At 37.8% G+C, this 11399-nt stretch overlaps 1 pseudogene; it reads right to left on the reverse strand.

Annotated features, from left to right (window-relative positions):
- Positions 1-459: 459 nt before the first annotated feature.
- Positions 460-10825, reverse strand: LOC103267735 (annotated as a pseudogene).
- Between the last annotated feature and the right edge of the window lie 574 nt (positions 10826-11399).

Raw genomic sequence — 11399 nt, forward strand, 5'->3', positions numbered from 1 at the left:
CATAACACGCATTTCCAGTGGGAAAATGAGATTCTGCAATATATAAATGCACAAGAAAAGTTCGTTCACAATTTATCATACATCATCATGGAAATGACTCACTGGCACCAGCAAGTTTTTTCAAATTGAAACAGGTGGGACTTCCTTCCTCTCCCCTTCCCTCCTCTCCCCTCCTCTCCTCTCCTCTCCTTCCCTTCCCTTCCTTCCTTTCTATTTTTTTAAAGCCAGGTTCAAATGTTCTGGAGGAATGTCCCCTCCCTCCGAAAAAGAAATAACCCAAAAAAGGAAGAAAGTGCCTAAAACATGATACAGCATTTTACAGCCCTTTCGGATGCAAGGCAGAGAAAAGGTGTAAAGTAGAAAATATCCGGATCTTCAGTAACTTCCAGAAAGGTCCAATACCTTGGCTGGTTGCAGGGCAGCGGGCGGATCCTTGCTGCTGCTCCTGGGATAGAGTCACTAAGTCTGCTCCTGGGGACACAAGCCCTCGGGCCCCGGGCTGGGCGCACCTCTCCCTTCCCCTTCTCTTTTCCTTCGCTCCATTTCCCACTCCACAAAGGCATCCAAGAGACGTGGCCAAGGCCTCCTCCTCACGGTGGTTGCTGAGGTCGGGGCCAATGGCCTGAGTGAAGTTAAGGACCCTGTTCCCAGTGTCCCGGGAGAGGCCCTTGACGCCCGACCGGTCCTCTGTTAGGAAGTTGAGCCAGGGGTCCAAAACCGGGGACTTGCTCTGGGTCCCACGGGGCAATGGCGATTTCCCGACCACGCAGCGACGGCTGCCCTTTTTCAGAGGCCAGGCCAAGCTGGAACGTAAGCCGGTGGAGACCCGCGAATGCCTCCTCTCTTCTGGCTCCTGCTAAGAGGCTGGGGAACCGTGCACAGAGTCCATCAACGCTGTCTGCACGCAATGCTCTGCAGCCATCCAAAAAACTCCCTCCCGGTGAATTTGCACACGGTTGCAGCCTGGGACTTTCGAGCCAAGAGTCGCACTCGGTGGTGGGGCCAACACACAGGTCACTGGCAAAGCGCTCCAGGCCTCCCTCCCAAGTGGCATCCTCCCACTCATCCTTGGAACACCTGAACTGTTCTCCCAGCCTCTGGCTTGCGGCCAGGTGGCGTCTCCCCCTCACGGTGGTGGCCTGTCCCCTCTTCCCCTCCCCGCCTGCTGTGCGACTTGCTGCTGGGGTCAAGGTCACCATTCTGGCCGCCCAGAGATTCTTTACGCTGAGGAGGCTCTGGCCCACGGTGCCGGCGGCCTGGCCTCCCCTCTGGATCAGAGGCCCTGGCTGTCGCAGGCCCACGCTCCTCGACATGCCCTCAGCCACAGGAGCCAGCCAGCAGTGATTCCAGTTCCTCCCGTCAAACCCTTTCTGGGAACGACGGGTCCAAACCACCACCATCCCTGCTAGCGTTTCCAAGTTCCCTAGCCCGGTCCCTACTCCTCTTCCCTTCCGTGTTTTCTTAGGGACTTATTTCTATCTCTATTACAAAACTTCCATTTGGGGTAGTCATAGGTTACCTGTTGCCAAATGGTGTTTTTCCTGCTTTCCAGAATTTTGTATGACGGCCTCAAGCTTAGAAACAAGGGTCCACAAGGACTATGTGTAGGATGCGGGTGTCTCTCCTTTGCTCCCACTTCCCCCAGATTTCTCCATGCTTTTCTGCACCCCCACGTGAAACACACTGGATTCTCTTGCCCCCTGGCTTCTGCTTGGTCCCCAGCGGTGAGCACTAGCAGGTACCAAAAGTCCAGAGTAAGGTTAGGTGGTTTATTCCTCTCGCTTCACCTATGTGGTAAACCTCCAAGTGACTGTAGTCTTCAAGGGAAGTTCACAACCTCCCACAAGGGAGTTTCTCTCTTAACTTTCTTCTCTAGTTTCTGATAAATGCCTCCACCTCTTGTCTGCCCCAGCCCTAGGGTACTGGTTGGATTGAGTCTAGGGTCATAAATGATCCTTTATGAGTCCCGTCACTCTGTCCATACTTTTGTCAATAGTCTTTATGTATGTATGTACATTTATTTATTTATGTTTTAAAGATGTGGGGTATGATTCAAGGTTAGGTATACAAATGGCCATTGCACTTCGGTCCTCACTTCACTTGGTTTGAGATCTGTTACCCTTATTGAGGAAATGTGCTCCCCCTTTTCCCTGGCAGATTCCCACTACTGCTAATCCCTTTCTTACAGTACTATGATAATTGTTCAGGGTCCTCTTGTGAATGAGAACAGGTGATACTCCGTTCTTTGTTTCTGTAATAGATTGTTGAGTATTATAGACGTTGAATTACTAAACTCTTCTTAAAAATCTTGAGTGTGTCATTAATTCTCTGCTGGCGACCTGATTTATATATGTTTTGAGATTATTGAGAAGTACTCACAGAAATTACCAGAAAATGAATTGGAAACTTCATCTTTATCCTTCCACCAAGTCTCTTAAAGGGAGACCAGAAATTCAGAGGGATTCATTGCTAAATTTCATAAGCATACAGAATACTCTCACTTTTCTCCTTCTTAAAATGCAAATACATAAGTTGTTTGCAAGAACAAAAGTGTGGCAATTCAATCTCGAGTTACAGAATTGCTGGGTTACAGAAATTAAAGAACTATGAATATCGCCGCATAGGCTCTTGACGGTAGCATGGTATATTTGTTTTCTATTTCTGCGGTAACAAATTGCCACAAATTTAGTGACTTAAACCCATACAGATATATTATCTTACAGTTTTGGATCTCAGAAATCTGAAAGAGGTTTATAGGGCTAAAATCATGGCATCTCTAGACCCGCTTTTCTTTTGGGGACTCGAAGGGAGAATCTGATCCCTGGCTCTTCCATCTTCTAGAGGCTGCTTGCATTCTTCGCTCATGTCTGCATCACTCTGACCCCTCTGCTTTCAGGGTCACATCTCTTTCTTTTCCACTGACCCTTCTACTTTCCTCTCATCAGAACCCTGTGATGACATTGAACCTACCTGGATAATCTAGGACATTCTACAGAATTCGAGACTCTTAATTTAGTCACATCTGTAAAGTTCTTTGTGCATATATGGCAACACATTCACAAAGTCTGAGAATAAGGACATAGAAATCTTTGGTGGGGGCCGCATTATCCGGTGTCCCACATGTGATGAGATACTTTTGGGAACAGAGGGATATGTGGACCCTAGACACTGGGAATTAGTGAAAATAGATTCTGGTTCTTGCTTACCAAGTAAAAAATGAGAATACTAAAGCAAGCTGTTACAGCTTGCAAAAATAAAATAAAGAGATTGATTGTCATTTAGAGAAATTGCACTCACACCATTTGGCAGACCTAGAATACGTGGTCTTTAAGGGAGTGAGTGAACTCCATGGAAATAAATGGCATGGGTCATTGTGAGGGGACCCAACCTGCGAAGGGCTTTTTCAGTGTAAAGAAACTTCAGCATAAGAAGTTCTGTGTGGCATGCCACCATCCGTATAATGTTAGTGTGGGGGTGGTGTCAGAAGATTAATGGGAGCGATCATGGCTTATGTCAGAGAATGGTGCAGTAATGTCACTGCAGACGGTTTCTGAAGTAACCACAAATGCAGTGGAAGAGCCATGTGAACGTCTGCACCAAGAGCAGTCATGTTGGCCAGCAAATATCATCCAAGAGATCATTAAAACGGTGCCAGGTAAATAAGATGGCCTCAGTACCTAATCCATCCTCTTCTAGCTGTGACCCTTGAACAAGAAGAAGAGAGGAGAGTTGAAGAACAGACCAAGTGTCACTTTGCTGTACATGATCCTGAATCATAGGAGAAAACTGAGATGAGGGAAGGGAAAATCATTGGCATTGGATGCGGTATTCCACTTTATATTAGACTGGACTACACTTTCTAATAGATAAACACAGATTTTTCCAGTTATAGGATTTATCATAACATATGCTTAAGGGTAGGGATAGAAAAATCAGAGTGAGTACATCTAAAAGCAATGAGTGCTGAAAAATATACCAATATTTGATTTTTAGCTTCCTAAACTCAGCCCATTAAGAAAAAAACAAACAAACAAACAAAAACTAAGCAGGTTAGCAAGTCTTTCTCTTTTTCTGTCTTTAGATTCCAAATCCAAAGAGAGCAGGGTTTTCTTTCGGTCATCTGAATGTGAAAGGCTGGGTCTCTGTATCTCTCACTTCATCCTTCTACTCATAAAAGGGAGTCTTTTGAATTAATAATGCATCAAGTTATGCTCAAATATATAATGAATATTATACAGAATTTTTTTGTTGTTTTAAATGCTCTTTTCTGATGAATGTAAAAAAATTAAAAAAACCTATGAAGGACAGAAAAGTTATTCCTCGTCATTCTGGAAACGAGCTTAGAATATTGTTTTTGATTTTGTAGGGTATCAAGCTGAAATAAAGTTAGCAAAATCATCAACAAAACCAACACAAACACATGCAGCAACAAACAAATGAGAAGCAAACAAATAATTTAAAAAAAAAATCTTTGGGTTGGTTAGAAAATAATGAAAGTAAGGAAAATCAGAAGACTGCCCTTCAAAAGTTAACACTATAAACTTTGAAGTAGAAAAAAATACATTTTACTTTATTTTCTAGAAATTCAATATGTTCATCCTTATCAAATATAGTGTAGTGAGTTCTGAATAGAAGTTATTCTATTAGAACATATGTTACAAAACATATGGATATTTTCATCACTAAAGCAGCAATTTGTGGGTTTATTTCTTGTATTTCTTGGTTATCCACCACTTAACTTTCTAAAACCTCATTGGTTTACTAGCATATTTATCTTGTAATAACTTTAAAACAAAATTTAGGTTTAGCTAAAGCAAGGCATATGCCCATTATACCAGAATTGAAAGAGGAATGAAAAAATAAAATAAAGTTTTATTAATCTGTGTAAATCATCTTAATAAATTTATAGTTATGGAATAATTTGAAACAATCATATTTAGTTGGAATAATATATTTTGAGCTTTATTTACAATTTATCAAGTCAGCCTTTCCTATACAGGGTCTCTTACACATAGGCATAATAATAGGATATAGGCATTAACTTTAAACCATCAGCCACAATTTCTTCACGCTTATTCTCAGAAAACCAAACACAATTAATTAATTAATTAATAATAAACATGACTAGGAAAGAGAAGTTAAACTACATAAGATTAATAATATATCTACTTTCTGGCTTTAATTACATTGGATTTTTTTTTTTCAATGAAGAACCATTGATATGTTGGGTCACATAGTAATGTAGACATAATTATCCTATAGAGTCCTTGGACAGCTACACCATTGCTTTATCAAAAGATTGTTTTAGATGTCTTTCAAATTACTTGTTTCCAATGGATTGTGTGAAGTAGAGCCAACTCTATTTTTATACTTTACCCTTAATGTAGAAATTGTAGAAAATGAACCACGAAACTTGTTTATAACCATCAACTTATAAATCTAACCAACTTCTTAGAATCTTGATATCACAGGAGGGACTTTAGAAAAGTTCCTGGATATTAGATCTTTATTAAATTGTAGCAATTTATGACTTATTGCTTTAGTGCTCTAATTTATTGGTTTGATTTGGAAACTTGACAAAGGGTCTGTAAACTCTTATAAGAACAAAGGCAAAGGATCTTTGTAGTAATAAATTTATCTGGTTCAGAGATTCTGCTGACCATATCATTGTTCAGTCTGGATTTCAATCTCTGCTAGGATTCACAGATAGATAAATATTTGACTATGGAAGATTCATTTATCAATAAAATTATTTGATATATTCATAAATTTTGTTCCGTTTTCTCCCCCAAAATAACTATATAATTTTATAGTTTTAAAATTAAAAATAGAAGTCCATAAAAACTTCTTGGCAAACCTTAAGGATCATTAGAAAACTGAAACCTCTATCATTCATCTTAAGAATCAATGGTGAAATAAAGCAGAAGCACACACTACTCACCTGAAGTGATCAGTTTTGGAGATAAATTACCTAATTTGGTCAAGTCATTTAATTCTGTGGAAAAGATAACTTACCCTGAAAAGGGCTTTGCCCTATTTCCAAAAAAATAGATAGAAGAACACTTTATTCTTCTATCTGTAACGTGATGTTCACATCTGACAACAATTAAGAGAAATGGTGTCATTTAGCCTCTTCAACTGCAGTAACCACAAGAGAGCAAAAAATTGGAGAAAGAAATGCTAAATGATTGAGTACAAATGAACCATTGTATGAGCCAATTCAGATAAAGTATTTCAAGTCCAGTATTTAAAAAAAAATGTTTTTAGAGAACATTACTTTGACTACTAATTATGTCACTTGTAACTTACACTGCCAATGACCCTGACTTTTTGGATTTTGTGAGCAACTTTAATTTAGAGGTATATTGCTGGCAAACCACACGGTTTTCAGTAAGTCAATTAGAAACAATCAGTAAGTTCTCCTAATAGAATTGCAAATTATAGTGTCTTTTCTCAGTATTTTTTACTCAAGTAACATCTATTATAGGCTAGGCAAGCATTATCAGTGTTTAAATTTTTCTCAGCACATTTTGTAACTCTAGAGAACTAATACTGCCAAAGATTTCTCAGAACATGTGTCTGTAATTCCCTTACATGACTCCTGGGTCACAGAGAAACTGTTAACATTTAGTGAACTTTACACAATTAGCTCTGTCCTTTGGGTTTTCAAACACATTTTCCTTATCCTTATATTGTGTATAGGAAAGGAAAATTTACACTGAAAATATAGTCTTGCAGTCTTCATCAAACTCTCCCAGGGCCCTTTACAATCATTAAAAGTTATAATTAGCTCTGAAGTACATTCAGCTCCTAAAAGGATCATTTTTTAAATAATAACTTTTTTCTAACGTCTGTATTTTAAAGTCTCAAAACAATTTAAGTGCTCCCGACTTCAACAGATAATGACTTCCTGAGCACAGAGGAAAGGAGCCAAAGTGTTTTTAAATGCTCTGAAACATATTTTCTGATCCCCTTTAGATGTTGTTCATTGAAAACAGTCAACTATTTATGTAGTTAAATAGGATTACTTTATTTATTTTCTTTAAAGGATCAGGTAAAAAGATAAATAAAGAAACTGTTAAATAATAAAGAAAGAAATAGGTTATACATATTTCTCTATATGTTAAGCGTGCTCCTAATGAAAGTTAGACCATATCTCTTCTGTTGTGTTTTTCAGGAGTTTAGCTTTTAATGGTGGACACTGTTGGTTGAAAAATTGAAGAGGACACACAAATCTTCTCCTCAGTCATCATCCATCTGAGGCTATATATGTGACATAATTCTAGCCAATGTCATTGTCAAGAACTCTGAAAGATCTAACATTGTCAAGAACTCTGAAAGTTCTAACATTGTACACTACTTGCTAGCTAACAAATGTGCCTGCCACAGATTCATGAATGCTAGAAGAAGACACAACTTTTCTGCATCAGACAAAAAGCAGTTATGACTCACACTAACAGTAACCAGAGTATCATCATTTTCTTGTGCTGAGTGCTTGTCAAGGCAAGACTGACAGATTCACCAGTTAAAGAAAGAACAGGACCTTTTTAGATGAAGACTGTTTATTACACAAGTAGACAGCAAAAATCAAGAAAAGCAAAGGTGCCTGTTCTTCATGTCATTTGTCTTACAGATGGCGCCGAAACAAAATGGGGCAGATGACATGGCAACATAATGTGAGTGTTAGCACACCCTATTGTGGAAGAGCTGACATCATGCTGTAGCTAAGTAATCTTAGACTGCAGCTGTACCCTACACAGGTAAGGCAGGCCACCTCACATCTCATCGGAAACCAAGAGGCTGTGAAAAAGTATCCCATGACAATCTTCCAGGAGAGTAGGGAAGCAGGTAGAAAATGGCCTTGTAGCAGCTCTGTACAAACTTCCCATGATCTCATTATTTCAGGAGAATCACAAGGCATTCTGACAAGACTTTTATCAGCTGCACTGAAGTCTTGCCTACGCAATTTATGTAGCAATATGCAACCCTACCAGGATGCCATGGTGGAGTTAATTCTCCCAGATCCTGCAAACCTCAATTTCCGCAGGCAATGCAGTGAAACCCAGATGCATTCTGCACACACAGCAGCTTGCATTGCAGAAGAGGAACACTGATCAAAGGAAACCCCAACTTTTATCTCAGAAGATTATCTTAAATGTCACCAAACAACACATATATTTGCCCTCTGCCTAGAAGGAGATATTGTATATCCCAAAGCCGTTCATCCTATAAATACCTTTGAAAAGATTATATGGAACGATACCGCTGGTGCCTCTGCACACGTGCAAAAATGTAAGAGACTCATAAAGAATTGTCTACCAATAGTCAGATATTAAGTAGTTGCAGATGTCATTGCTTGGTGAGGCTTCTCAGAAAGATTTTGCTCTTCTGCCTAAAACAAAACAAAAAATAAATTCAGCAGGTCCAAACTTTGTTTCATTGTCCTTGCATCCAATACTTTCTTTGAGCAAAAATATGATATTCAATGTATTATGGAAGACAAGGGTTCAAAAGCAAGAAGATGCTGTAAAATAAGGATGGCAGAACAGAAAAACAGGAGTCTCTTGCCCCAAAATTTTATTAAACAATTTTGATCATCCTAAATTGCCTTCCTCTGATTTTTAGATGCATGTGTGTGTGTGGGTGTGTACGCATGTGTGTGAGCTTATGCACACGTGCACATGTGCATAAGAACAAGCTTGAGAAACAAGGAGAGAGACAAGAGAAGGAAGATGCCATTTGCCTGAGCAAAGATAAGCCAAGTACTTTGTTGCTTGTATTTGAAAACATACCTAATTAATAAAGCTTTAAATCAGAAGAAAATGTATACCTTGACACCTTGATGTTGAATATTTTCACAAATCTAACGTATTAAATGGAGCCAGATTCCCATTTGATTTCATTACTTATAAGTTCATATTACCCTTCGATTGGTTTTATGACTTTGGGAAATGTACTTAAATCCACACTGGGCTATTTCCTTTTCTGTAGCATTTGGAATGATATTATCTAATTGGATTGGTAACACAGATTAAACTAAAACAAATATAAATATATTTGCTGAGGCCCATATACATGTTTTATGAACTGTGGTTTCCCTTATAGCAAAATGCCTCTTATCTCCTGTTAATTTTGTTTAAAACTTCCTTTTTTCAGTATCTGCTTCAAAAACTAGTCCTAATTTTAAGCACATTATTCTATTAAAAATGTAACAGTTTAAAAAAGTATTTTGTCTTCCTCAGTCATGTATTGTAATAATTTATGTTTATGGATTTGTTTTAGCCAGATGTTATAGAACCAAATAAAATGCATTAAACTTAGTTGACTTATTTTAGCATCTATAGTCTTGGCAAAGTTTAGCTATTTTAACTTATACACAAATGAGGTAATATTTGTTATTTTTTGTCTTGTCATCTTTGTTGTTTTTCTCACTCTGTAGCATTATTTTAGGCAAACATATGCTTACCTACAAGAGAAAAAATAGAAACTGCTTTGGAGAGCAAGAGATGATTTGGAGTTTGGGTGGAATAATATATTTTTAAAAATTTGTTACATTTTGGAATCCAGTTTTTCAATGTTATTTGAGGATTTTTAAAACTCTATTCATGAGAGATAATTGGTTTAAAGTTTTTCCTTTCTGTAACGTGTACCTGATTTTGTTCAGGGCAATGCTGTCCTCATAGAATAAATTGGGAAGTATTCTTTCTCCTTCTAGTCTCTTGGAGAGATTATGGAGAATTAATACAATTTCTTTCTTACATTATTAGTGGGCATATTTCAATAAATATTAAAACTATAGAAATACATGAAGTAATTCATGATAAGTGTATCATAAAGTGGAAAAAAAAATTAGATAATGATAGCCCAAGCAATTGTGTTAATGAACTAAAATAGGTTAACAGTGATTATGACATCGTTAGTTATAATAAACTAGATGTTATTATTCCAGTACCTCAACCAGAAAGAACTGAGACATGAAATGTTACATGGGTTACTGATGTGGAAATAAAATAAGAATTGTAAGTGTGAGGGAGAGAGTAAGTGTTATCAACACAACAAATGACCTGAGTCTTAAGAGTCAGTCAAATGGTAACAGTCCATCATCTGCTATCTTTCCAGAAAAAGGAAAGATTAAAGGAATTTGTTGTCAGTCATTGTACATTATTTGTCGAGGGAAACCCTCATTGTTCGAACAATCCCATGAGGTGGTGGGAATTTAAATCCCCTTATTTCACAAAAGATAATAAGGTAGCTAAGAGGAAGAAAACGAACAAGTGCGAGTTTCTTCCCTGCCAGCACCCTGCTTCTTCCATAAGACACCATGCCGCTTCACTTCACTGGAGGGGAAAATAGAACTTTCTGGAAAGATAACAGATAATCAGATGTAGTAACCTCCTGTTAATTTGTTGATAAGCTTATCCCAGTAACATAGCATTATTACTAAACTTATCCTAGTATAAATGATTGGAAGGTTGAATTAATGATGGATAGAGTGGTATCAGAAACAGGAGGCTTCCAAGATTGTCAGAGAAAGAAAGTTTGTATTTATTTATCATTTTCTGTCACTCCTAAGGTTATTAAGCCTGATCCTTAAGATCTTAAGTTTGAGCTCCAGAGAAAGGGCAGTCCCATTAAAACAAAAGGTCAGTTTTCTAAGATGCTATGATCCTTCAGAGCACGGCTTTGAATCTCTTTGTATAAATGAGGTTGAAACTCAAATTGAACAGAGACATTTTCACTTCATCCGAAGTAGAGCCCTGGCAGTACCTACATGAGAGCCCTGCATATTAATCCTTAGGTTTTTGGAAGGTGCATCACCTCCCATTCTGTAGTGTATCAGTGACAACGATTGATCAACATTAGTGGTAGATGGTGGTAGTGGCCTTGGAAGGTGACTTTATTGAGAAATAAAAAATATACATATTGCTTCTAAAATTCATTAAAAAATTATAACTGTATTTTCTGTCACTTATCTGAGCTTCTGCCAAGAGCCTTCAATACATTTTTAGTAAGTGTAAGAAAATAATCGTAAAAGACATTGAAATGAGCAAAAATGATTATGTCCCAATCTGTGTACCTTTCAGGTTATCTCTGACTTTTATTGACTTCAAGCTATTTTAAAACTCTGAAAATTGTTGAATACTGATAGAAATAGAAATGATTCTTGTCCATGAAAATACGAATGAGGTCTGGTAGAGATATATTTCAATATTGTTCTGTGAATATGTTTTGTAAATTCATTTCATCCTTCCTGACAGCCTGTAGATGTGTGTTTTTTAAAAAAAAACTCTTCTTTTAATTGGTTGTAACACGTCACTGGTTGCTTCATTAATTGACAAATTAATACAATCTTTGAAATACGAGGAAAAAAAATTCTACCAGTTGAAATCACGTAAGCC

This window comes from Carlito syrichta, unplaced genomic scaffold (genome assembly GCF_000164805.1).
Source record: "Carlito syrichta isolate Samal-C Ts95f unplaced genomic scaffold, Tarsius_syrichta-2.0.1 Scaffold308226, whole genome shotgun sequence".
NCBI classification, from domain to species: Eukaryota; Metazoa; Chordata; class Mammalia; order Primates; family Tarsiidae; genus Carlito; species Carlito syrichta.